The 26,606-nt window shown below is 43.3% G+C and overlaps 1 long non-coding RNA gene across 7 annotated transcripts in view; it reads right to left on the bottom strand.

Annotated features, from left to right (window-relative positions):
* Positions 1-26,606, bottom strand: part of LOC115076873 — a 313,677-nt gene that overhangs the window by 139,028 nt on the left and 148,043 nt on the right. For 4 of the 7 annotated variants that reach the window (XR_003852887.1, XR_003852885.1, XR_003852883.1 and 1 more), the window contains one exon: positions 13,781-13,830. This is a non-coding gene — a long non-coding RNA (uncharacterized LOC115076873). Of the gene's footprint in view, positions 1-7,797; positions 7,920-13,780; positions 13,831-26,606 lie in introns of all 7 variants that reach the window. The other 3 variants (XR_003852886.1, XR_003852888.1, XR_003852884.1) reach the window with 1 other exon arrangement.

Genomic DNA, 26,606 nt, shown 5'->3' with positions numbered 1-26,606 from the left:
TCCTGACATTGGTTCTTAGTCTTCCTCCCTGGAGCCTCAGCTCGTGACCTCTGGTTCTGCTGATTTTTTTCTGATGGAAAAGGTTTGTTGTTGTCTTAGGATTGTTAAAGCCTTTCAAGTATCTGAAAGTCTGAATCATATCACCCCTGCTCCTCCTTTCCTCCAGGGTGTACATATTTAGATTCTTCAATCTCTCCTAGTATGACAACCGATGAAGACCCTCCACCTTTCTGGTCGCCCTTCTCTGTACCACTTCCATCTTGTCTCTGTCTCTTTGTAGATACGGTCTCCAGAACTGAACACAGTACTCCAGGTGAGGCCTCACCAAGGACCTGTACAAGGGGATAATCCCTTTTCTTACTCAATATTCCTCTCTCTATGCAGCCCAGCATTCTTCTGGCTTTTGCTATCGCCTTGTCGCATTGTTTCGCAGACTTCATATCATTAGACACTATCACCCCAAGGTCTCTTTCCTGCTCCATGCACATCAGCCTTTCCCCCCCCATCGAATACAGTTCATTCGGATTTCCACTCCCCATATGCATGACTTTGCACTTCTTGGCATTGAATCTCAGCTGCCATATCTTCGACCACTCTTCCAGTTTCCTTAAATCCCGTCTCATTCTCTCCACTCCTTCCGGCGTGTCCACTCTGTTGCAGATCTTAGTGTCATCCGCAAAAAGACAAATTCTTACCTTCTATCCCGTCCGCAATGTCGCTCACAAAGATATTGAACAGGACCGGTCCCAACACCGGTACACCGCTTAAAACCGCTCTCTCTTCAGAGAAAGTTCCATTTACCATCACACATTGTCTTCTGTCCGTCAACCAGTTTGCAATCCAGGCCACCACCTCGGCACTCACTCCTAAGCTTCTCGTTTTATTCACCAGTCTCCTGTGAGGAACCGTATCAAAAGCTTTGCTGAAATCCAAGTAGATGACATTGAGCGCTCTTCCTTGATCCAATTCCTTGGTTATCCAGTCAAAAAAGTCGATCAGATTTGTGTGACAGGATCTTCCCCTGGTGAATCCATGCTGCCTCTGGTCCAGCAATTCTCCAGATTGTAGATAGTTCACAATTCTTTCAGCAGTGACTCCATTACTTTTCCCACCACCGAAGTGAGGCTAACCGGTCTGTAGTTACCAGCCTCCTCTCTGTTCCCACTCTTGTGAAGCAGGACCACCACCGCTCTTCTCCAATCTCTCGGCACCACTCCCGTTTCTAGGGATCTATTGAACAGGTCACACAGCGGACCCGCCAGCACATCTCTGAGCTCCCCCAGTATCCTTGGATGAATCCCATCAGGTCCCATGGCTTTGTCCACTTTCAGATTCTTTAGCTCTTCCCATACATTTTCTACTGTAAAAGGATTATCATCTACTCCACTCCCCTCCAGTTTCTTGTTGTGTAGAGATGGTCCTTCTCCAGGGTCTTCTTTAGTGAACACAGAACTGAAGTATTCGTTTAATATTTCTGCCATCTCTTCGTCTCTCTCCACACATTGATCATTTCCACCTTTCAATTTCACTATACCACTTTGAACTTTTCTCTTTTCGCAATTCAACTTTGGACTGTGCATTCTCTTTTGCCAAAAGGTGGTTTTAGAGTTTAATTTTATTAAGTCCATTTCCCTGCCTGCTTTGGACAGGGACAGAGATGAAGCTGAGTAGTGTCTTTTGCATTCCTTTGACATTAAGCGGCATTTACTGTGGTACTTGGAGAGTCTGATCGCCTGTTTCTGCTCCATGAGGGAGGTAAACAGGGAACACTGGCGACAGGGCCAATGATAGCCTGCTGGGTTAAGGAAGTCATTATGGCAGCCTATATGGCTGCTGAGGTGGCATTGCCAAAACAGGTTAGACCGCATTCCAGGAGGGCTTAGGCGGTATCATAGGCGGAGTTTCATTTGATGTCGCCTGCTGAAATTTGCCAAGTGGTGACATGGTCATCTTTGCACATCTTCTTCAAGCATTACCACTTGGATGCTAGGGAGGATGTCGTGTTTGCACAGGCGGTATTGATTGGACCACTGGCAGTCTCCCGCCCTTCTCATATATATAGAAACATAGAAATGACGGCAGAAGAAGACCAAACGGCCCATCCAGTCTGCCCAGCAAGCTTCACACATTTTTTCTCATACTTATCTGTTTCTCTTAGCTCTTTGGTTCTATTTCCCTTCCACCCCCACCATTAATGTAGAGAGCAGTGATGGAGCTGCATCCAAGTGAAATATCAAGCTTGATTAGTTAGGGGTAGTAGGGGAAGTAACCGCCGCAATAAGCAAGCTACACCCATGCTTATTTGTTTTACCCAGACTATGTTATTCAGCCCTTATTGGTTGTTTTCTTCTCCCCTGCCGTTGTAGCAGAGAGCCATGCTGGATATGCGTGAAGTATCAGTTTTTCTTCTCCCCTGCCGTTGAAGCAGAGAGCTATGCTAGAAATGCATTGAAAGTGAAGTATCAGGCTTATTTGGTTTGGGGTAGTACCCGCCGTAACAAGCCAGCTACTCCCCACTTTGTGAGTGCGAATCCTTTTTTCTTCTCCCCTGCCGTTGAAGCAGAGAGCTATGCTGGATATGCGTGAAGTATCAGTTTTTCTTCTCCCCTGCCGTTGAAGCAGGGAGCTATGCTGGATATGCGTGAAGTATCAGTTTTTCTTCTCCCCTGCCGTTGAAGCAGAGAGCTATGCTGGATATGCGTGAAGTATCAGTTTTTCTTCTCCCCTGCCGTTGAAGCAGAGAGCTATGCTCTTAGGAAAATGTAATCTCGAGATTAGCTTTGGTACATACCACTCGTGGGGACTGACCTGCTCAAATGCTAAGGAAGAAGAAATTACTACTTACCTGATAATTTCCTTTCTTCTAGGAAGGGCAGGTCAATTCCCGATCCACCTTCGGCTGCCAAAATTTTAGTTTGTGGTTTGCCTTTCTTCAAGTGAGCTATGCAGAGTATGATTCCTGCTCTTCATTGAAAACTGGTATAGCCCTTAGTTTACTAACTCTCGGGCCGATTCAGTAAAGTCCGCGAGAGAGCAGGCGAACGCCCGCTCTCCCGGCGCGCGCACAGGCCACTCACCTGTGCATGCGATTCAGTATTTAAATTAGGTCCGGCGGTAGAAACGGGCAAAAGGAGGCGCTAGGGACACTAGCACGTCCCTAGCGCCTCCTTTTGGCCCAGAGCGGCGGCTGTCAGCGGGTTTGACAGCCGACGCTCAATTTTGCCGGCGTTGGTTCTTGAGCCCGCTGACAGCCACGGGCTCGGAAACCGGACGCCAGCAAAATTGAGCATCCGGTTTTCGACCTGACAGCTGCCAGCTGACTTAAAAATTTTTTATTTTTTTTTATCCTTCGGGACCTCCGACTTAATATCGCCATGATATTAAGTGGGAGGGTGCCCAGAAAAGCAGTTTTTACTGCTTTTCTGTGCACTTTCCCGGTGCCTGAAGAAATTAGCGCCTACCTTTGGGTAGGCGCTAATTTCTGAAAGTAAAATGTGCAGCTTGGCACATTTTACTTACTGAATCGCGCACGAATACCTAATAGGGCCATCAACATGCATTTGCATGTTGAGGGCGCTATTAGGTTCGGCATGTTGGACACGCGTTTTCCGCCCCTTACTGAATAAGGGGTAAGGGAAAACGCGCGTCCAATGGCAGGTTAACAATACGGTACAGTGCGCTCCAACGGAGCGCACTGTACCATATTGGCCCATCTGTTCCTTCTTTTGGCTGAGCTCAGTGTTCCTAATGGTTGGGAAACATGAATGGTTGATTGTTAATAGTAATGTTCAAGGATAATCAGTTTTGCCCACAGTTTGGCTTGTCCAGAGAATACTGGTGGGCTAAGGTCGGGGCAGGACTATATGGCTATGACTTCAGCTTTTGCTCCATCTCCATCTGCTGGCAGAGGTGCATAACCCACTCATGGGGATTGCCCTGCCCTTATTAGAGGAAAGGAAATTATCAGGTAAGTAGTAATTTCTTCTTATGCAAACCAAGGCTGGCAGTTCCTTGCCAGCTCATTACTCGTGACCTTATTTTGCTTTTGTTTTCAAAATTAACTTTCCAGTTCCCATCCCACTATATTTTATTTTTTCTTGTTCCAAACTGATTATATTATCTATGTCAAGCTGTAGGTTCAGGGCCAGGTTCTGAGCTCTAGATTAGAGAGTTTCGCTCACTAGGGAGCCTTCGGTGGGCCGCTAGCATTTCAAAACATTTATACCTGCCTCTATGGATGTAAGCAGAGGATAGACAGGAAAAATGTGCATGGAACTGCAAGGCAGCCCAACCAATTGCTAGGATGAAGTACCACCTCGAGTTTCCCTAATGTTGAATATTTACATGCAGCTGTCATACCTCAGAAACCTGGGGTGAATTCACAAGTGCTCAGTGGTTTGGCCACCAGTAAAGACAATGCTGTTTGCTGCTTCTTGCTCTGACTCAATCATGGGAAACATCCAAGATGAAAAGCGCTTTTGGACAGGCAGCCAAACTGAAAACCAGTGTACATGCAGGAGGTGGAAGAGAAGGAGGCTGCCGAAAACAAAATCAAACTTTTTCATATGGAGGACTCTGCAACACTACGCAAGGTCTGTTCAGTTTGATGTTAACAATGAAAAAAATGCTTGCATGCCAAATTGTTTGAAATGGCAATCACATGTAAAAATAACTCCTCCTGTGAAATTATTCTCATAGCTTGAGTTCCAAACTACGCTCCCAAAACCAGAAAGGCTGACTAGGGCATCAGAAGGGAATGTTAACGCCTATTGACACAGGGCACAGACATGCTGCTCAGCAGGCCAAAATAGCTAAACTAATGTTTAATTGCAAGCAAAAGATCTACCCTTTTCTTATTATGAGATAAAATTAATATGGATTACTTGTGAAAGCGCTGCCAGAATGTTTTTGCTTTAACTTTGGGCTTTATGCTCTGCTGTGGCTAGTTAAAACACCATCCAGATAAATTACAGCTGCTCTTTTGACCTGAACATAAGATGGCATTCTTCCAACCAACCAGAGCTAAGCTTGCTAGGCAGGGTGTCAAATCCAGGTCCCGGGGGCCAAGAATGATGGATGGAATCTTGAAAGTTACAGCAGGACACCGTATGCGATTTCTGTGCTAGAATTTATTAAACATGTTCGAGTGCTTTCAGAAACGGATCTTTTAAAGCAGCTCAAAGCCTTGTAAAACTGAAGCTGTTGTGATACTTCGGATTGTTCTGCTCTATGATGTCCTAGCCATACAGAATTTATTCAACTAGCAGGTTAAAAATTTTCAATGGGAGGACAATGGATTAGGAAATTCAGCACATGTATTAGTCGATGGTTTTTAATGATCTCATTCTCTGCATTATTGCTCGTCAGAATAAAATGCACCCTAAACTTTTGCATCCCGCTTTCTCAATTAGGGATAAGAGGATGCATTTTTCCTAGATTTTGAATTCATTAGATCTTAGCTTGAGTTGTCACACAACATGTCATGGCATTTGAGTTGCACACATTTCTGTATGTTCTCTCTTGTTGATGTTAAGAAAAGTAAAGGGAGTATTCTGCCAAAACAAGAACTCGCTTTCACGCCCAAACATATGTGTTCTCTTCCAAAACATGTATGAGCACTGCAACGCAAGACTCTTTCCTTGGGATATAGAGGACATGGTAGGAACGTTAACAGAAGTGACACACTGCTGAGTATTTTTTTTATCATTTTATTTCATTCAATGCAATAGGTTTTATCGCTTTCCATAAATCCTCACTTTATAAACAGCATTAAAAAAAATTTCATGAAACCCCAAATATTTTGGAAAGAAATTTCTAGCATTTTCACAGAACCCCAACTTGTTCTCAACTTCTCCCATTCCCACAAACAAAGGTAACAAAACATTTTTATTAAAAGCAGTAACTTAAAAAGGTCTAATCTAAAATGGATGCACTCATCTGCATCCCTCAGAAATGCAAATATTTAAAGAGTGGAGAACATTAGAAGTTCTTCCCTTCATAGATTAGAGTCAGGGCTGGTGCAAGAGTATTTAGTGCCCTCGGTGAATCTTTGGTCATGCACACTCCTCCCCCCGCTGACCTCTTGGCAGCTCCAGCACTGCGCTCCCTTATTTGGCAGCATTGGCTTTCCCTCCTGGGCTTCGTGCTGGTGGGAATTTGCCGCCCCCCAAAATTGTGCTGCTCTAGGCGACAGCCTAACTTGCCTAATGGAAGCAGCGGCCTACATTACATTCTATGTCTAACCATGAAAATCTAGGATTGTGGATTATGAAAAGACTTTGAAGAAGGGATGCATTTTTTGTCTTCTTATTTCTTCTTGTGGTTCTGTGGCTTCAGATGGTTAACATAATTCCTCTTAGGAAAATGTATATATATTTTCTTTTTACCACTTGCTTAAATAAGCAAAGAAACGTTTGCATTTTGTGTGCAAGATGTATCCTTTTTTTTTGGCGTGGCAGTTTCCTTTTGCTGTTTTGGGCTGTAGTGCCATAATGTTTCATTTATCTTTTTTATTAAAACTTATGAATGTCTTAACGTGAATCTGTGATGTACAAAAAAAGAATCATCAAAGATTTGAAACGCACAGAATAAAAACACCCAATACATAAATCTCTGCATCGAAACTTACATGCTACTCTGGTCTTAATCATCTGACTTCCTGACAAAATAATACGCTTGCTTAAATAAAAATGTCTTTAACAAAGCCTTAAAGGTTTTCAAATTGTCTTACAAGCAATCCCTCATTTGTAACTACCCCTGGGATTCCCCCCCCTTTTATTTTTTGTAATCCCCCTGCCAACTTAGTCATTGCAGTGACCGCCCTGAGCTGGGGTCAAAAGCCACAGCTTTCTGGGACTCTGCAGTCACAGGCCCTGAATCTAGCCACTAGGTGTTTCCATTAGGTGAAGGCTGAGACTCGCCTCAAGCACTACCTCGGCAGCATCCCACAGTCCTGGCTGATCCAGACCTGAACACAGGTCCAGCCCAGGAATGAAAAATATCTGACAGCTAATATAAAGTCTTTAATCTGCAGAACCTGATAAACTATTTCCTGACATTGTTCCTGAGTCTCCCTTGGAGTTTCTTATCATGACCCTTAGTTTTAAAGCTTCCTTTATATTGGAAAAGATTTTATTGTTGTGCTTCATTAAGAACTTTCAAGTATTTGAAGGTTTGTATCATATATCCCTTGTCTCTCCTCTCCTCCAATGTATACATATTAAGGTCCTTCAGTCTCATTTGATATGGCTTTCCATACAGGAACCCATGCCATTTTGGTTGTCTTTCTCTGGACATCTTCCATTCTGTCCTTATCCTTTTTGAGGTCTCCAGAACTGAACACAGTATTCCAGGTGAGACCTCAGCAAAGATTTGTACAGTGGCATTACTACCTCCTTTTCCCTGCTGTCTATGCCCCTCTCTATGCAGCCCATCATCCTTCTGACTTTAGTCACTGCCTTGTTGCATTGCTCCGCCACCTTCAGATCATCAAACACTATCACCCTGAGGTCTCTCTTCCAATCTGCGTACATCAATCTTTTGCCCCCAACACATATTGCCATGTCCCAAATGCAGGACTCTGTACTTCTTGGCATTGAATCCCAACTGCCAAACCTTCAACCACTTCTTGAGCTTTCTTAGGTCACTTCTTATTCTTGCTACTCCTTCAGATGCATCTACTCTGTGGCAGATCATCGCAAAAGGACAAATTTTACCTTCTAATCCCTCCACAACATCACTCAAAAAGATATTAAATAGACCCAGACCCAGAACAGATCCTTAAGGAACTCCACTTACCACTCTTTTTCTTCAGAATAGGTTCCATTTACCACTATTCGCGGGTGTTCAGTCAGCCGATTGTAATCCATTCTACCACCTCGGGATCCACCAAGCTTCTCATTTGAACTTCAGTTCAATCGCTAGTAATTGTGAAATAATGGTGACAGCAATGATTTTTCTCAAAAGCTGCTACTTAGGTATGCAAGGAGTTGTGTGCTTAAAAATTACTTTAAATGGATTTTACTTGGGTAAGTGCCTCTATTCAGAGCTAGAGTACAACCATTTCCTGTTAGAGATCCCATCATCTAAGGCTTTCAGATTGCCTACTACAAGGCAAAAGGCTTTCTCAATAACGGGCCTCACTCTTTGGAACTGAATCCCCTAAGATGTATACCTCTTTTGCCTTTTAGAAAAGATGCCAAAACTCTCAACTGGCATTTTCTTGATTCAGTTATCACTGGGATGGTGCCTTTCTTTTAGGTGCTTGTTTGCTGTCGCCTTTGATATGATGCATGTGGAAAACAAATCTTGAATTATTCAGTGCACAATTCTTGCAGATTTTGATTTTTGTTTTTTTTTTTTTAATGTTGATATTGGTACTTTAACATATATTTGCTAGTATTTTGTTGCTCATATTTGTGTTATGGTCTTTGTTGTATTTTTATTTTATGTTTGTTATATTTGTGAAATTTTTTTGATCGATATTCTTATTATTGTATATATTTTTATTGCAGTATTCTGCTTTGGCTCTGGAAGTTTGGAAGGCAGAATATAAATCAATGAATGATAAACCTCCATTAGGTTATCACTGTACTGAACAGCTAACTTATTTTACAAATATATAAATAAATCCTGGAGGGATAAGATGGCGGTTCTATGCAAAGATGCTGCGGATAGCCTCTGCTGTTGACCCTGTTTTACTTGCTTTTATTTTCTCAATATCACATACCAAGAGAAAGGGGCAACAGGATTGAAAATTCAGCCACTCTCCTGAGTTCCCCTGGTCAGCAGAAGATTGTAGGTTTTCGTTCCTTGGCACCATAAATTGCTCTGGGTGTGTCCTTGGTGGGAGAGGCCGGGGAGTGAACAGCCTCCCCACCAGACCTTGATTCCACGGTTAGCCCCGGAGCTTCTCGGACGCCTTCACCACCAAATCCGAACAACTTGATCGGGGAGGCACCATCAAGCTCCCCCTTAGTTCAGGATGTGTTGATGGCTATAGATGGGGCATTTCCTCCCTCCGACGTTGCGGGAACTGGTACAGGAAGGATTGCAGGGGCTTTCCATTAGGAGATCACCAGACTGTGTTTGCTAGCAATGAGAATGGAAGCCTTCCTTCCTGGCATCCACCCCCTGCCTTGGTGGGGATTATGCTGAATCCAACGTTGAACTGAATAAAATGCTGGTGGTGAATCCTTGAATTTGGGCTCTTGTGGCGTTTTGCAGAGACCTTGCTGATATGACCTTAGATTCTGTTTGGGGAGTTCTCGTTACACGTCAAAAGTCTGTTTCCTCTTTAACCACTATTACTACTGATATACGCAGACAGATCCAGGTTTCTGAGACTTTGGCTACAACACAAAAGGGGAAATTGGAAGAACTGGAAAAAACAACTTATTGATATCCTTGCAACTTTGGTGCAAGGAAATATGGCTGAAAATAAAAAGCTGGAAAACTTAAGAGAACTCATCCAGATATTTCAATCTTAGCATGTTAAACTTTCCAGTTCTGGACTATCTCTCTCCACTGGATTATTTAAAAAATGATATGGTAGAGATATTAAAGATTCCATCTGAGGCTATTCCACCTATGTTCAAAGCTTATTTTCTGCCCATGGAAAGAGAGGGGGCTCTGCTGAGACAGGTATAAATTTGCATGATTTCTTTGGAAGTGTCTAACAGAGGCACGCTTCTGATTTCTTTGTAGTCTCAAGACTACATAATCTACATAATCATTTGTCTTTATTCAAAGGCCAGAAGGTCTGGATTTATCCAGACCTTGCTAGAGTAAGTCAGGATCATCGGCGAAAACCTTTGTCAATGAGTCAGGAGAATATTACTTTGAGGGCTCAATTCATTGTTCATTATCCATGTAAATGTATATTAAAATTTAAAGATGCCAGGTATGATTGATATCTACCTCTCATAGTAGCTACCATTTTTGAATTTTCAACTTCACACCTTGATATACATAACTTCAATAATGCACACCTTGTATATAGTTTTATAAACATATGCTATATATCCTCCCCAATGCATCTATCGTAAATAGTTCCTTGCAATCTGTGCTACTCCTCCTTTCCCTCCCCTATGCAAACCTTGCAACTCATCATTCCCCTCCCTATAAGCAATATACAACCCACCCCCCTCCACTTTGAATTCTATACATTCCGTCCATCCCCATCCCCCCTCCCTCTACCCCATCCCCAATCATTTCTCTCAATATCATCCCAGTTATCCAACAACCTCTATTTAAGTCCTTCCATTTAAGTCTCGTATTAATATATAGTTTACTTAATTTTATTTTATTCACTGTTTTTTCCATAAGTTATAAGTTCTATGTAAAGCCTCTGTTTTGCTGATTTTGAAGTTATAATGTAAACCAAACTGATGTTATTCTACGAAGTCCGGTATATAAAAACCACAAATAAATAAATATAAATAAATAAATATGTTTATTTTCAACCTTCATAATTAAGTTGTTTTCTGGACTCCCAAAAGCCCAAGATACCAAATTCTCATGAGGTTTAATTAATTAGGATTATCTGATGCTTTGGCTTTGCATAAATTCCTTTTCCCATTACCTTTTGCAACGATCCTTTACACCTTGTTGCTCATATGACCTTTAAGTTTGCGGGTACTGGCATTATTTAAAATTTTCTTTCTAAATGTATGCTTGGGATCTGTAAATCTAGTTGCTCCATATTTCCTGAATTATGCATATCTTGTATTAATGATAAAAATTTGCAATAAAGAAAATTTAAAAATAAATAAATAAACACATCCTTATAAGATAAATATGATACTACATAAACACAGACACTGCTTGGTATGGCATTACATAATGAGTCCAAGATTGCTCTAGAGTCCTAGCCGTGCCTCTTAAACCATACTAGACTTCTGATAAGAAAAGGAAAACATTTATAAAAGGAGCCTTTAAAATGCACTGTCTGTGCCATTCATTTTCTTTAAGGTAGAGCTGGGAAGGCTAATACTGGTTTAGGTTTTAGGTCCTCAAATCCAGCCTTAATATTGGATTTTCTGTGAAAACAGTGTTTGAAATTAGGGAGGAAATGGATTTATTTTGTAATTGCATGGGAAATAAAGACTATTTATTTTATTTAACGTTTTTCTATACCGGCATTCATGACACTATCTTTGTCTATACCGGCATTCTATCTATCTTTGTATATACCGGCATTGTCTATATATATATTATACTGTATATATATATCTATCTATATATATTATATTGTATATATATATCTATCTATATATGTATCTATATATATATTGTATATATATTCTATACTATCTTTGTATATACCGGCATTGTCTATACCGGCATTTATCTATACCGGCATTCAAGACACTATCTTTGTCTGTGATCTGTTGACCCCTTGTCTGATGTGAACCCTTGGATTAGGGGCAGGATTTAAGTTTGTAAACTCTAAATCAAATTTTGTATACATCTCTATTTTAAGGAAAAAGCATGTTGGGAAGCATGACAGTGGGGACAAGTTTTCAAAGCTACTTGCCAGGCTGAATTGCAGCTTACCCAGGTAAACTGGTGATCTGACAACTGCTCTCACTCAGTCTGGCAAAAAGTAAGCTCAGGGTCCCATAGCACATGCATTTTTATCCAGACTGAGGGGAAGCATTTCAAGAGGTACGTTTTGAGCAAGATCAGAAAATTGCACCAAGGATAATGAATTTTCAAATCTGCATGTGGTGCTTTCCCTAGAAATCCTACCTGCACACAGAGCAAAGGTCTGTGGGCACTTGCTGTGTACCCCTGGCAAATAATAAAGGGAACACACATGCATGCTTTCCCTTTTAAGAATTGAGTACAAGATCTGCCAGGGCAGGGTACCAACATCATTTGCACCTACATAGACAATTTGAGGAGAGCTGCTCCCCTGTCTGGAAAATTCAAAACACTAGGCAAACAGGTTACAAAAATTCTCCCTCCCCAGAAACAAAATGTTAAGCAACAGTGAATCCATTACCTGTATGTGGGCGGTACTAGTTGCATCAAGCATGTAAACTGACTTTGGCTCATTTGAAAGGTTTTTGACTTTGAGAGAATTTTTTTACCAAATCAATTGTTGTTTCCTATTTAAAATCCAAATATTTATGGTTGAAAATAACTAACAAGGACCAGCATGAGAAGCTACATATATGACTTATAATGTAAGGACTTGGACACATCCTCTTCCTTTTGTTTGCGTCAAGGAAGAATTCTAGCATGCCACTCCTGGAATGACACATAGTAGGGCAACCAGATAAGTATTTCATGATATAAGCCTAGGCTGTTTACAAATTATCTACTTTGTTTCTGACTGAGTAATGTCCTCCCTGCTATGGTATTATTCCCATTGTCCTGGATTCTGAAAAATGTAGAGATCTGTCAGAAATGATAAACAAGAGCCAATGTCTGCGGGACAGAGAGCTCAATATTGTCCTCTTCCTTCCGAGAGAGTTCCAATGTTTTTTTTCTGCAGCCACTGGACAAATATCTCTAGATATTGAGACATTTTCCCAATATAAGGCTTTTGCAGAACAGAGGCCATTCAGGCGGATTTTCAAAAGGCCGCGTGTGTAAAATTTGGGATTTGCTTGCCTGGCCGGGCCCTGCACGCACTGCGCACATTTTCAAAAGGGCCCGGCCAGGCACACACAAGTGCTGGGCCCTGAAAAAGGGGCAGGGGGGGCAGCGCCAATAGCTGCTGTCCCGGGGAAGTGTGCGCTGGCCAGCGCGCAAAATTACTTCCACTGCAAAGTTGAAATAAGTAGGTAGGGGATAGGAGTCGGGGAGGGAAGGGGAAAAGGTAGGAAGGTTAGATAGGGGTATAGGGAAGCTCCTTCCCAGGCCGTTCCTTAATTGGAGGGAACTGGGGAAGTCCTACTCTCTTCGCCGTGCGTAATTCGCAAACATTCACCCCTCCCCCCCCCCCCGCGTGCGCGCCGCCTGCACATGCACGTGCGTATTTGAAAATCCAGCATGCATCGCCACATGTCATAAAATCAGCGTGTCCATGTATGCACGCGCGCTCCTTTTAAAATGGACTCCATTGTCTGTACATTACTGCATCCCAAGGCCACTGCGAAAAAGTATGTTTTTAAAAAAAAGGTTTTAAAATGTTTGGGGTTTTCTGAATAGCTTCATGCTCAGTCCACAGAGTAGCAGAGTACCCTGCTTCTCACTGATTCTTGGCTTCCGATTAGCGGTGGCCTACACCGTCGCGCCCAAAGACCTTCTACAGGTCTGTGGGTAACATCCAGACCCCTTTTTCATATTTACAAGAGAAGGGCCATCACGTGTTTAAATGCTCTTGGAATACTCTTGAAACAGACTTTTGGTACGTCCTGCTCCCTCTGGTCGTCTTCAAATCCAGTCTGAAAACTTTACCTTTTTAAGGCTGCTTTTAAATCTTAACCCCTTATTCACAGCCTTATTGGTTTTAACCATTTTCTTAATAAAAGAAATTCCCGAAGTCTCTCTTGTCCTGTATGTTTGTCTTGATTAGATTGTAAGCCCTGTGGAGAAGGGACTATCTCTTATGTGAATTTGTACAGTGCTGCGTACGTCAAGTAGAGCTCTAGAAGTAATAAATAGTAGTAATAGTTTTAGTTAAAAAAGGGCTGGCAGTAGCCTGCTATGTATGTTTGTGACCACATCAAAGAAGCCAGTTTGGTACTTCCCTATTTATCTCCAATCTCCATTACATTACAGGCAGCCTTTAGAAAGCATATACTCTATAGAAACGTATTAAACTTACCAGGGGATATTAGGGTGATTTTTCCATTTGTAAACCTGTCTTGTTTGTTTCTGAAAGTGAAGATACAAAGAGCAATAATCATTAACAGGTTTAATTACTGGAATTGATTAAACTATTATATTGCATGTTCAGAACATTAACCAAAGGAAAAAAAATAGAAAAGGCCAGATCAGATATATTGAAATCATGTAAGCTTCCGGGGTAGCCATAGCTTGAGGAGGAAACCTTAATTTTTCTTTTTTTTTTTTTTTTTTGGAAAAATAGTTAAACCATAAGAATGTTAACCCTTCCAGCCTGAAAAATTCAGACATAGGTAGATGAGATTTTATCAAAAAGATAGTCAGTCAATTCGACATAGGGTGGATAGGGGAGTCCTATTCTAGTGCATACTCTTAGGGTATGCATCCAAGTGCAAAGATTTCTAGGCACCTTGGATGACATGGTTTTGCCTATTGCCCCGATAAATGGGAATTCAACTGTCTCAGGGTGCACCTTTAGCAAGGAAATTAAAGAATAGAAGGTGCAGGGCCTCTTTACTATTGCTCATCTCTGGAATGACACAGGTTTTCAGTCTTTTAGTGATCTCGGTGAGGAGTTTGATTTACCGGCTCGTATGCATGCAGTTTAACTGCAGCTGCAAGAAGCGTTAGTGGGCCACTTGGATATATCAGCTCCATTGAGACCATTGAACAGAATGAAGGACTACCTTGGTTATCCTGAGACCTCGGCTAAAGGAATCACAGCCATGTATTGGGGTATCTTGATTGGCAAATTTGGGGCAGAAATCTCCCTGGTCTTGATAGAGAAATGGAAAGTAGACTTGGGCACTTCTTATGATCATAAGGTGTGAAAGAACATCTGGGCTAGTTCTGTATGTACCAAGTGGGTTGAGTTAATGATCCGGTTGCTACACAGAACTTAGCATACAGCCATATTTTATCATAGTATACACCTAGCATCAGACACGGTATGTTGGAAGGGGGGTGCAGTGAAACGGGAATATTGCATAAATGGTGGCAATGTCCAGGGATTAATTAATTCTGGGCACAGTTCATGCAGGAAATTGGTGATATACAAAGTTTCCCTGTGTGTAGTATGCCAATAACAGGTCTCCTTAGGAGGTGAGCTGGTTCATCAGTCCCTCCAAAGTATAGACCTTTTGTCGGCCAGCTGTTGCTGGTGGCCAGATTTACAATTGCAACCTTCTGGAAATATAACCCTTGAACAGATCATTGGCATGGCCAAGTTCAAGACATTTCAGATATTGAATGTTTACGATTTGCAATGAGAAACGAGAACTTTAAGTATGAGAAGATATGGGGCATATATCCTGATTATTACAAGGCTGGCTGAACAAGGATGATGCTAGTATTAACCTGGTTTTCTTGGTTTGACAGTGCTAGGCATAAGTCCCATGTGCTACAAGACTTATATGTGCTGTGTCAAGAAAGCACTGTTATTTGTAATTTTCTTTTTGTATGCCAAGAAAACGTTATAAAGTTTAAAAAAAAAAAAAAAGAATGTCATGAGGAACTAATGCCATTTTAGCCTAGAGCAAATGTTTATAATAGTTAAATAATTTCAAATGGTCAGATATTCGTTTGGTTTTTATTAGCAGCCTTACTCCCTTCCACATACAATACCTCCTCATGTGCAATGAAAAGTCGAATGCAGGTTCCACAGGGAAGTACTTGTTACAACAGTGATTTAAAAAAAAATAAATCAGACATGTTTATCTTGGGGAGCAAAACCCCTTTGTGTACGTTTTGTTTTTCAAATGTAGATATGCTATTTCCCCCCCCACCCCCTGTACAAATTGCAGGTATAAAGCCCTGGGGCGTTTTAAATGAGCTCACTTTGCACTTCCTAATTTTGAAAGGAAATGCTGTGGGTGGGTTGGCGTTGCATACAGGCGTTTCAAGCGCCCATGGGGTTTTTAAGCTCCGTGGGCCATCTGAAAACTCCCTACCCCACTCCCCATATTGTGGATTGCAACAAACTAATTTACAAAGCTAATTGAGTGAAAGAAAAGCTTGTCCTTTTGCTAATTATCACTGCAGAAGCACAAAGCGGTAAGAAATAACAGATGAAGGGGGTGTTTTGAAGCACAGTCAGCAGGTGGAGTTGCACCGTTTTTAAAAGGGCGCGTGCCCACAATCTTTCTCTGTATAAATTGTCCCAGATAAAGAAAGCCCCACAGAGGTTTGCAGATACATTCTCCCTGAAAAACAATGTAATAGTTGTAAAACATATTGCCTCTCTTGGCCTGATTTGTATTGTCTGAGTTTCTGATTGTATTTGTTATATTACACTTTTTTTTAAATTAAGTTATGGATTGCATCTATATGTTATGCCAAAGTGATTGTGTTTAGCTTGATATTTGTTTATGTTTTTGGATTTTTGTATGGTTGTTGAATGTTTTGTGGTGGAGTACATTGCTGCGAATGGATCAGAGAGGTGATTAAAAAGAAAAGAAATAACCCCGCTTTGTGAACACATCTAACGAATTGTTCCCTCAATGCACAGACGTTTCCCCTCAAAATGTTTAGTCAAAGGGAATGATGAAAAGAGTCCCTTATAGGGACTGTACAATTTTCCACAACTGCTACCTTTTACTTCTTGGAAAAAAAAAATTGACAAACTTAGCAGTCCGATTCAATGTGAATAGGAGAATCTGTTTTGAATATGTCAGATTTTCTCCAAATTTGAAACCATCTTCCCCAGTTAATCTAGGGCAAACCTGAAAACTTTGTTGAACTTAAATTAGGATAAATAATATGGGCAACAAGGACTCATGGCTCCTCTCTCTCGCCTCCTTACAAACACAGCATCTCAGAAAATAATACACAGAAACAGCTGGAATGTCAAAAGGCCGCAGCTTTATTAACATACAGATCTCCAGAGCCACCAAAGCCAAACACAATCACCCTCATAAGAACATGCCATACTGGGTCAGACCAAGGGTCCATCAAGCCCAGCATCCTGTTTCCAACAGTGGCCAATCCAGGCCATAAGAACCTGGCAATTACCCAAAAATTAAGTCTATTCCATGTTACCATTGCTAGTAATAGCGGTGGTTATTATCTAAGTCAACTTAATTAATAGCAGGTAATGGACTTCTCCTCCAAGAACTTATCCAATCCTTTTTTAAACACAGCTATACTAACTGCACTAACCACATCCTCTGGCAACAAATTCCAGAGTTTAATTGTGCGTTGAGTAAAAAAGAACTTTCTCCGATTAGTTTTAAATGTGCCACATGCTAACTTCATGGAGTGCCCCCCAAGTCTTTCTATTATCCGAAAGAGTAAAAAACCAATTCACATCTACCTCTATCATATCCCTCCTCAGCCGTCTCTTCTCCAAGCTGAAAAGTCCTAAACTCTTTAGTCTTTCCTCATAGGGGAGCTGTTCCATTCCCTTTATCATTTTGGTCACCCTTCTCTGTACCTTCTCCATTGCAATTATATCTTTTTTGAAATGCGGCGCCCAGAATTGTACACAGTATTAAAGGTGTGGTCTCACCATGGAGCGATACAGAGGCATTATGATATTTTCCGTTTTATTCACCATTCCCTTTCTAATAATTCCCAACATTCTGTTTGCTTTTTTTGACTGCCACAGCACACTGAACTGACGATTTCAATGAGTTATCCACTATTACGCCTAGATCTCTTTCTTGGGTAGTAGCACCTAATATGGAACCTAACATTGTGTAACTATAGCATGGGTTATTTTTCCCTATATGCATCACCTTGCACTTATCCACATTAAATTTCATCTGCCATTTTGATGCCCAATTTTCCAGCCTCACAAGGTCTTCCTGCAATTTATCACAATCTGCTTGTGATTTAACTACTCTGAACAATTTTATGTCATCTGCAAATTTGATTATCTCACTCGTCGTATTTCTTTCCAGATCATTTATAAATATATTGAAAAGTAAGGGTCCCAATACGGATCCCTGAGGCACTCCACTGCCCACACCCACTGAGAAAATTGTCCATTTAATCCTACTCTCTGTTTCCTGTCTTTTAGCCAGTTTGTAATCCACGAAAGGACATCGCCACCTATCCCATGACTTTTTATTTTTCCTAGAAGCCTCTCATGAGGAACTTTGTCAAATGCCTTCTGAAAATCCAAGTACACATCTACAGGTTCACCTTTATCCACATGTTTATTAACTCCTTCAAAAAAGTGAAGCAGATTTGTGGGGCAAGACTTGCCTTGGGTAAAGCCATGCTGACTTTGTTCCATTAAACCATGTCTTTCTATATGTTCTGTGATTTTGATGTTTAGAATACTTTCCACTATTTTTCCTGGCACTGAAGTCAGTCTAACCAGTCTGTAGTTTCCCGGATTGCCCCTGGAGCCCTTTTTAAATATGGGGGTTACATTAACTATCCTCCAGTCTTCAGGTACAATGAATGATTTTAATGACAGGTTACAAATTTTTACTAATAGGTCTGAAATTTCATTTTTTAGTTCCTTCAGAACTCTGGAGTGTATACCATCTGGTCCAGGTGATTTACTACTCTTCAGTTTGTCAATCAGGTCTACCACATCTTCTAGATTCACCGCCCCAGCAAGTTGCTCCCTCCACAGGCCACTAATCCTATAACTACCAGTGGCATCCCGCCGCTCACCAGGACCCAGGGGTCCCAACCATGTGACTGAACCCAATCACATGCAATTCAAATAACACAACGTCAAGATAACCCACCACCTAGCGGATTCCTTGATATCAGCCCCCCCCCCCAAATAACCATGGCTCTGGTAACTCCGCCACAGGGAGGGGGTAGGGCAGGTGCAACCTACACAGCCCCCTCAACCCCCAAAATATGCATCCTAAACAACAGGACACACTCCAAGGCCTCTTGAATGGTATTAAATAAATCAGCACCCACCCCAGAAAGGTGCACCCCATCCTTGCCATAAAGGACCAAGCAAGCATAACATGCAAGCCACCATGTGCATTTAACCAAGTACCAATCTGCCTATCCAATTTAGCCCTACTGTGACCCCAGATCTTAGAACCCAGACAAACAGGCCTTGGAATAATATCCGACCAACACAAAATCGTGTCAGGCAACCAAGAAATCAAAACAGAAAGGCCCTTTCGAACCACATCCAAAAAGGCGGTGGCAAGACCAATCGCCCAGATCGTTGCCACCAAGGTGGATCAGCAAAACCGGCGGGGGGTGGCCACTTGGATAAGAAGGACCACACAAATGAGAGTAACTGGTCTCAATGCATTCCTCGATGCCCAAGCCATCTCACTCGCACTCCGTGCCAAGCCAGACCAAGATGAGGGCCATAAGGTCGCTTCACAGCCCAGCGATGAGCCCACACTACATAAGAGTGGCCAACCAGCCAAACACTTAGTTCGCATGGATGTGGAACCAGATAACAAAGAAAGTAACACAGCAAACAAACCCAGGAAAAGAACACCCAGCCACATTTACAATTTATCCTTACACACATAAGTTGCAAATGCCCAAACAGTCAATACAACAGATAACCCCACTGAACAAACCTGAATCTGCTGCCAAAGTGGCCGCCCCAGTACGGAAAGAATGAGTCCCATATTTCCCAACCTCCAAACCCAGAGCTCCCAATACTTTCTGCAATACCATAGCAAACTGATTTCTGGTAAGAGGGGCACAATTGGCATGAAAAAAAAAGGGGGTACCACCTAGTGGATGTATAAACAAATGTGATCGCACATGAGCGACTGGGCAGGTCAACAACCCTGGAACCACAGACAGAATAAGCCAGGCACCCCTCCCCGCCTGATCCGTCTTGGAGTGGTGGATTTTTAGTCGCAACCTGTCACCCTCTCAATGAACATTCACTGCCCGTAGACCAGAATGATCGCTACATTTCCCTGACCGATCCACCAACTCTCCAACCCTAAAGGCCCCAAAAAGGCCAATACAAAAGCAGCTCAAAATAAAAAAACTTTGAAGGGGGAAAAACAAATGTCGGGAAGACACTCCCACATCCGCAACAATATAGAATAGATGATGGGCAGTCTACCATCAACAGATGGAGGCAAACCCTGCACCCATCCGGCCAACAAGCATTTGACCAAGCAACTGTCAGCAGGATTACCCCCAACCATGCGCCTTAAAAAAAGAAAGACAAACCTGCAATATGAGCAGCCACCGAAGACCTCTACAAACCTATTGCCTTAGAGGAAGTAACATAATCGGATAGCAACTCCTCAGAAACAGGCCCCCAAAACAAACTATGGGCGAACAAAAATCGTAGCACTTTAGAACACGTTGCCACTGCCACGAATGCCCTTAACAAGTTCCAAGCCTTGGGATTCCGTAACACCAAAGGAAATCTGGGATTACCACCCCCTCTGGATCCACATTCAGCGCCAGCCTCCGAAATAGCTCCCATTTGAAACGAGAGAGAGAGTCAGCAATTTTATTATCCACCGCGGGACATGACGCGCCAAAACCACCAAATTTAACTGCAAGCAGTGCAATACAAACTCACGCAATAAATCCGCTAAAGAACACATTTAGCTGACAATTTATTAATGACCTGCACTACTCCCAAGTTATCACACCAGAACACTACCTTCTTATCCTGCAACCTGTCACCCCAAATGACCAAAGCAACTACAATAGGGAAGAGCTACAAAAAGGCAATATTCTGGGTTGAGCCAGCTGTGACCCAAGCTTCTGGCCAGGTAGCGGCACACCAAGTCCCTTGACAATAGACACCGAAATCAATGCCACCAGCAGCATCAGGAAATAGCTCCAAATCGTTGTTAGAGAGTGGCTCCACTTGCCAGACCAACACACCATTAAAATCTTTCAGGAAGGTGTCCCAAACCCTCAGAACCTCACGGATCCAACGGGTAATCCTAACACAGTGGTGCCATCTCTGCCCGCCAGACATTGCTGAAGACTGGTGCCGCAAGAAAACACAACTAATAGGGATAACCCTACAAGTATAATTGAGGCTACCCACCAACAACTGAATCTGCCGGAGTAACCTTCTTCGCTCGCAACAAACCTGCCACCAGAAATTTCAATTGATCAACCTTAGCAGACGGCAAACGGGATACCATAGTTACCGAATCTCACTCAATGCCCAAAAATACCAAACGTATAGCAGGACCCTCAGTCTTATCCTGAGCAATAGGAATACCGAAGCTCTGGGCCATATGGAAAAAACCATCCATAATACTAGTGCAAACTGCAAAGCCAGCCGAACCCACAAACAGAAAATCATCTAAATAATGGACACCACTAGAGCCAGCTGTCTGCTGTGTAACCCAATGCACAAAAGAACTAAACATTTCAAAATAAGCACAAGAAACAGAGCAGTCCTTTAGGCTTACACTTGTCAAAATAATACTGATTCCGAAACTGAAAACCCAACAAAGGGAAACTGTTAGGATGGACCGGAAGGAGTCGAAAGGCAGACTCGATGTCAACCTTGGCCATTAAGGCCTCCGGACCGCAACAGTGAACCAACTGCACTGCAGAATCAAAAGACACATAACGCACAGTAAAAAAAAACTCACAAGGAATGAAATCATTAACTGACGACCCTTTCGGAAAAGATAAATTATGAATCAACCTAAATTTTCCCCACTCCTTCTTGGGAACCATGGCCAAGGGAGAGAGAATCATCCTAGAAAAGGGGGGTTCCTTAAAAGGACCAGCAATCCTACTTAAAGAAAGCTCCTCAAAAAACTTCTGATACACCACCAATTCTAACTTGCCAACAGAAACTGAGTTGGAACCCCCTAACCTCCATATCACTGATATAAGGAATCCGAAAACCATCATGCAAAATACCGGCTGCCTCACGATTAGGATAAATAGCCAGTCATGAAGCTGTAGCAGAAATGACAATAGGAGTAGGAGCTCTATCCAAGTTACTTAGTTCCAAAAGAGGATCCAGAGCCTGCCTTACAGGGACATTTGCTAGCCGGGTGGCCGGAGGAGCACATAGAGCAGAGGTGCTTAAACTTACAATCGGGAAAGAGGCACCCTGACCAGTTAAAGCGCCAACAGACATCCGAAGCTCCGACTACAGACTTCCCCTGCCCAACTCCAACACTCTGCCCACAAAAGGGCCGAATCTGTTGAGAAGAGGCCACCTGCATCGCACGGCCGAGCTGACCTGAAGCAGGAGGACCAGCTAAATGCGCTGAATTTATCATCTATTTTAACCAGAGACTCACATCCTGCGTTCCCCAACGCATCAACTTGCTCCCGGCCATCCTATCCCTAAAACACTCATCATAGTTTTATTTTATTTATTTATTTATTTAAGGTTTTTATATACTGGCATTCATGATACAATCACATCATGCCGGTTTACAGTTGAACAGGGGGTGCAAGATACAATAAAACTGGAACTTGTGCAGAAGAAATTGCAGTTACAAAAAACAAGGATGTTGTCAAGCCCAATCTTCATAGTCCTTATGAGCCCCTATGAAAATGTCGGCGTAAGTCAACAAAGAACCTTACTGAGACGGATCGTAATGCCCCACCACACTAGCCAATCTGAGAAAACACCGGACCCAGTTCAATATGGTTCTAGGGACTTTCCCTTCCGTAGCAGGAAGGCGGTCTGTCTTGCCCTTCTTTTTACCCTGTTGCTTACCCTGCCTCCCCTCCAATAAGCAAAAGATATCGATATATTTATGCTTCCTAATCTGCTTCCTATAAGAGTGGGAAATCTCTTCCCACAACTCAGTAAGAGCGACCAACGCCGGCGCACCCTTGTCTCCCCCTTGAGCCGATTGACTAACTGCACCTGCATTGTCCCCGGACGAGGAGGAGGAAGAAGAACTAGAGTCCGAACTACTAGACCTCCTGTGGCTCCTGTGATGCTTAAGCTTTTTTTTTCCACCTTTATCCTCACCCTTACCATCGGCCTGTGCACCCACACTAGCATCCTTCTCACCCAAAGCACCTGATGTAGTAGGGACAACCTCATCTGCAACAAACTCAGCTCCTGACCCAGAAGGGCCGGACCCCCACCACCACCGAGGATTGCATCATGCCCAGCGCCATCTGCAACCGTCCCACACAATAGATGCACATTAGGAGCAAGCCCCGGAGCGCAAGAAAAGCTAGAAACACCCATACCCATAACATTGCCACCCCTCACTGCCATATACTCACCAGTGGCAACATTATCCTGTGAAAGAGGAAGTCCAGCAGACTGCTGAGCACCAGAATGACTTGCGCTGGAAAGTTCAGACTCAAAAGATGCCACACCCTGCACCGCAAATGAAACACCCGTCTGACGCACCGCCGTGGCCTGTTGATTTCTCCAACCGGGAAGGACCAGGACAATTGAGAATATCAATACCAGTGTTTTCGCAATTCTCCAGCTGAAAAACAAAATCAGGACCCACCCCAGACCCCCGCAATTTGCCCCCCCCCCCCCCCCCCGCCAGTCACCACCGCCGAGACTGCTTAGCAACGCCACCCTCAGAAGGACCGTGAACAAAGGAAAAATGCAGCAAACCCAAAACAGACAGATTGGTGCCCCATCCCATCAAATGAAAACCCAAAGAACCACAAGAAACCCCACTCCCAGAAGAGACCCCCTGGCATCCCAAACAGACACCTGGAAAATTACCAACTCCCCAAAAATTGGACACATTCAACAAACCTGAACTCATACCCCAACCCGAAGGACCAAAGCCGAACTAGGCCCCGGACACCCCCCCTGTGCAGAAAAAGCTGGTCCCGGGATAACCAGCGGAGCCAGGGACAACAGGAAAAAAGCCTGACCTTCCAGCAGTGGAAAGATCACCAAGGAAAACCCCCTCCCTCCGAACCCCCCGAAAAATTACCCGAAGGCGCAGAGAGAGCAACCAAGGGAAAGGAAAAAGGCTGACCCGAGCTAAGGACAGGGACAGGGACCAAACCAGAAGAAACTGCCCCAAGAGAGCTGGGCAAAGCCACCAGCCCACTAACACCAGGAGCACCTACCCCACCAATATTTACCAGCGGCACAGCCAAAGCCCGCCCCTAAAGGACCCCGAGTCAGCGGTCAGAATCGAGCACATGCTTATTAAAAGGAGCAGCAGCCGGGGTGTGCGAAAGAAAATCACCTGACACCGCAGCCTGTACTGCCAAGAAAACAGAAGGAACTCCCAGTGCATAAAGTCCACCGCGCAGCCCCTCCTACTCGTGCCGGCCAACCAAAGTGTCAACTGGCAAAAGCGACCCCGGAACTTGCGACACAGCCGAGGATGTAACACCCTGCACTCGACCCAGACGAGCTACACTGCCCCCACCGCTGGAAAGCTAACCTCCTCCAATTGACCAGGAGCCCCGCTGTCCACACTAGAAGATGGGAACCTACCCTCCTCTACACGAATGGGATGAGCTACGCTGCCCTCCCCTGCAGAAGCCTGTCCAGCCGCTCCAGAGCATGCTCTCCACCGGGCAGGCATGACTAGGCCCGGCCCAAGAGGAACAGAGCAAAATCTGAACAAGAGAGCAAGAAGCCACACTGGAAGCAAAGGGGCGGCACCAAAAGGTACCACCCCCTTTTATACTACCTTCTAGGCCCGATCCCTATTCCCTTGGTGCGCTGGGGGCCAACTGACCAGGGCACAACAGTGTCCTGGAAGATTCAAACCCAGAGCACCTAGTCAAAAAATGACCACCCCCACACCTGCCTAACTCACCTATGCAGGAGGAGCAAGCTTGGTGCCCATATTATCATGGGCATCCAGAGACCTGGCTCCTCCTGCCCTCCCAATTTATGCAGACAGAGCTGTTAGGTAATTCAAAGGTCGAACTCGTCGGACATCTGGTCTTCCTTCGATTTAACCACCTATCGGGCTGATACAGTACAGTGTGCTCCGGTGGACTGTTAGCCCACGTTTGGATGTGCGTTTTTGACGCGCTAGATTTACCCCTTATACAGTAAGGGGTAATAGCGCGTCGAAAACGCGCGTCCAACCCCCCGAAACTAATAGCACCCGCAACATGCAAATGCATGTTGAAGGCCCTATTAGTTATTCCCGCGCAATCCAGAAAGCAAAATGTGCAGCCAAGTCGCACATTTTACTTTCAGAAATTAACGCCTGCCAAAGGCTGGCATTAATTTCTGCTTTTCTGTACACCCTCCAACTTAATATCAGCAATATTAAGTCGGAGGCCCCCCAAAAAAAAAAAAAATTTTAAATCGGCCCATGGCCCGCGGATTCGAAGACGGACGCTCAATTATGCTGGCGTCCGTTTTACGAACCCGTGGCTGTCAGTGGGTTTGTGAACCAACGCCGGCAAAATTGAGCTTCGGCTGTCAAACTCGCTCCTGTCAAAAAAGAGGCACTAGGGACGCGCTAGTGTCCCTAGCGCCTCTTTTTACCGCGGGCCCTAATTTGCATAGGCCACCCTCCTGAATCGCGCGGCCAGGACAGTGGCCTGTGCGTGCACCGAGAGAGCAGGCGCTTGCTGGCTCTCCCGTGCATTTGTCTGTATCAGCCTGTTAATGTTTGGAACTCTGCAAGACAGGCCATAGCATGTCAAAGCAGCTGTAGCTGAGAAAAATCATCAGGTTACCACTGTACTGCCAGTTTTCTCTTAGGTTACCTAAAATTGATAGAATTATGCACAAAATTATGCAATTAGGTGAGACAGAATACAGTACCTATTTTCATAAATTAGGCTATTGTCTTTATATGAATGAATTGTGTAGAGGCCAAACCTCATGAATGAAAATTAAGCTCTATTCTGTTCCTTTTCATATTCTAATTATGGCACAAAAAACTCACTGAGTGCTGCCACAGGATTGATAAATAGAGCATGATAATGGGAATAATATTTTTTTATGTCTTGACCTCAACAGATATAATCTTATTAACTTATGAATACTGTACCATGAACTTGTAGCTGGTTATAGAATAGATATGCATATGCACACTGTATACGTGGACAGCTGGATAGGTGCCTAAAGAGACAAATATGGAATGACAAGAGCTGGACAGGGAAAATAATTGCTTTCATGGTGAATGCAGTAATCGGTAGAGGATTCTGTTATTTCTGGAAGTCAGTGGCAATCTAAAGTTGCTTTAAGGGGACTATCCTAACAAAATGAAAAAATGTTTATATGAACCCATATATAGAATCTGCATATTTCATGCCAATGGCATAACTAGGGCGCAGAGCGAGTGTAGAGCTTCCGTTATCCAACTAATAACTGATAATTCAGAATAAGTCTAATTAAAAATCTAAACATGTATACCCTTGAGGAAAGGTGAGATAAGGGAGATATGATAGAGACTTGTATCAGATAGAGAGTGAAGTGGAAAATAGTGCAAGCAGACAAAAAAAGTATATATAACAATAAAACAAATATGTCTACTGAAATATGTATTAAAATTAAACTCCTTGTTTAAAGTAATGGCACCAGAGGGATTATAGCATCAAAATTAAAGATCTTCAGATGACAGAAAGCTGATGATTTAAACTCAGAAAACGCGGATGTGCAGGTCTGGTTTTACATGGATCAAACAATTTCCTCCCTAAGATGACAGATATTCTGTTGGAGCCCATCCAGGCTCTTTCTAATGAAGCTGGCTCTGTAACAGATTGCAATGCTTTCCATAACCCACAGCAGCCAGGTTTACAACAAAAGCGAAACAGTCCTGCTGCAGAATTAACACCGGAAGTTACAGACCGTGCACTTCATCTTAAAGAAAAGGGGGCAAGGGGAAAGCAGCCCCGAATTTAGAAGGGCAAAAAGGAGAGAGAGTCAGCTGCCTTAGTGGGGAAATGCCAGCTGAAGCAGGGCCCCTGACTAAGACACTGTTCCTCTTTTA

Source organism: Rhinatrema bivittatum, chromosome 15, assembly GCF_901001135.1.
Source record: "Rhinatrema bivittatum chromosome 15, aRhiBiv1.1, whole genome shotgun sequence".
NCBI classification, from domain to species: Eukaryota; Metazoa; Chordata; class Amphibia; order Gymnophiona; family Rhinatrematidae; genus Rhinatrema; species Rhinatrema bivittatum.
This window is presented reverse-complemented; position numbering and strand designations above follow the sequence as displayed.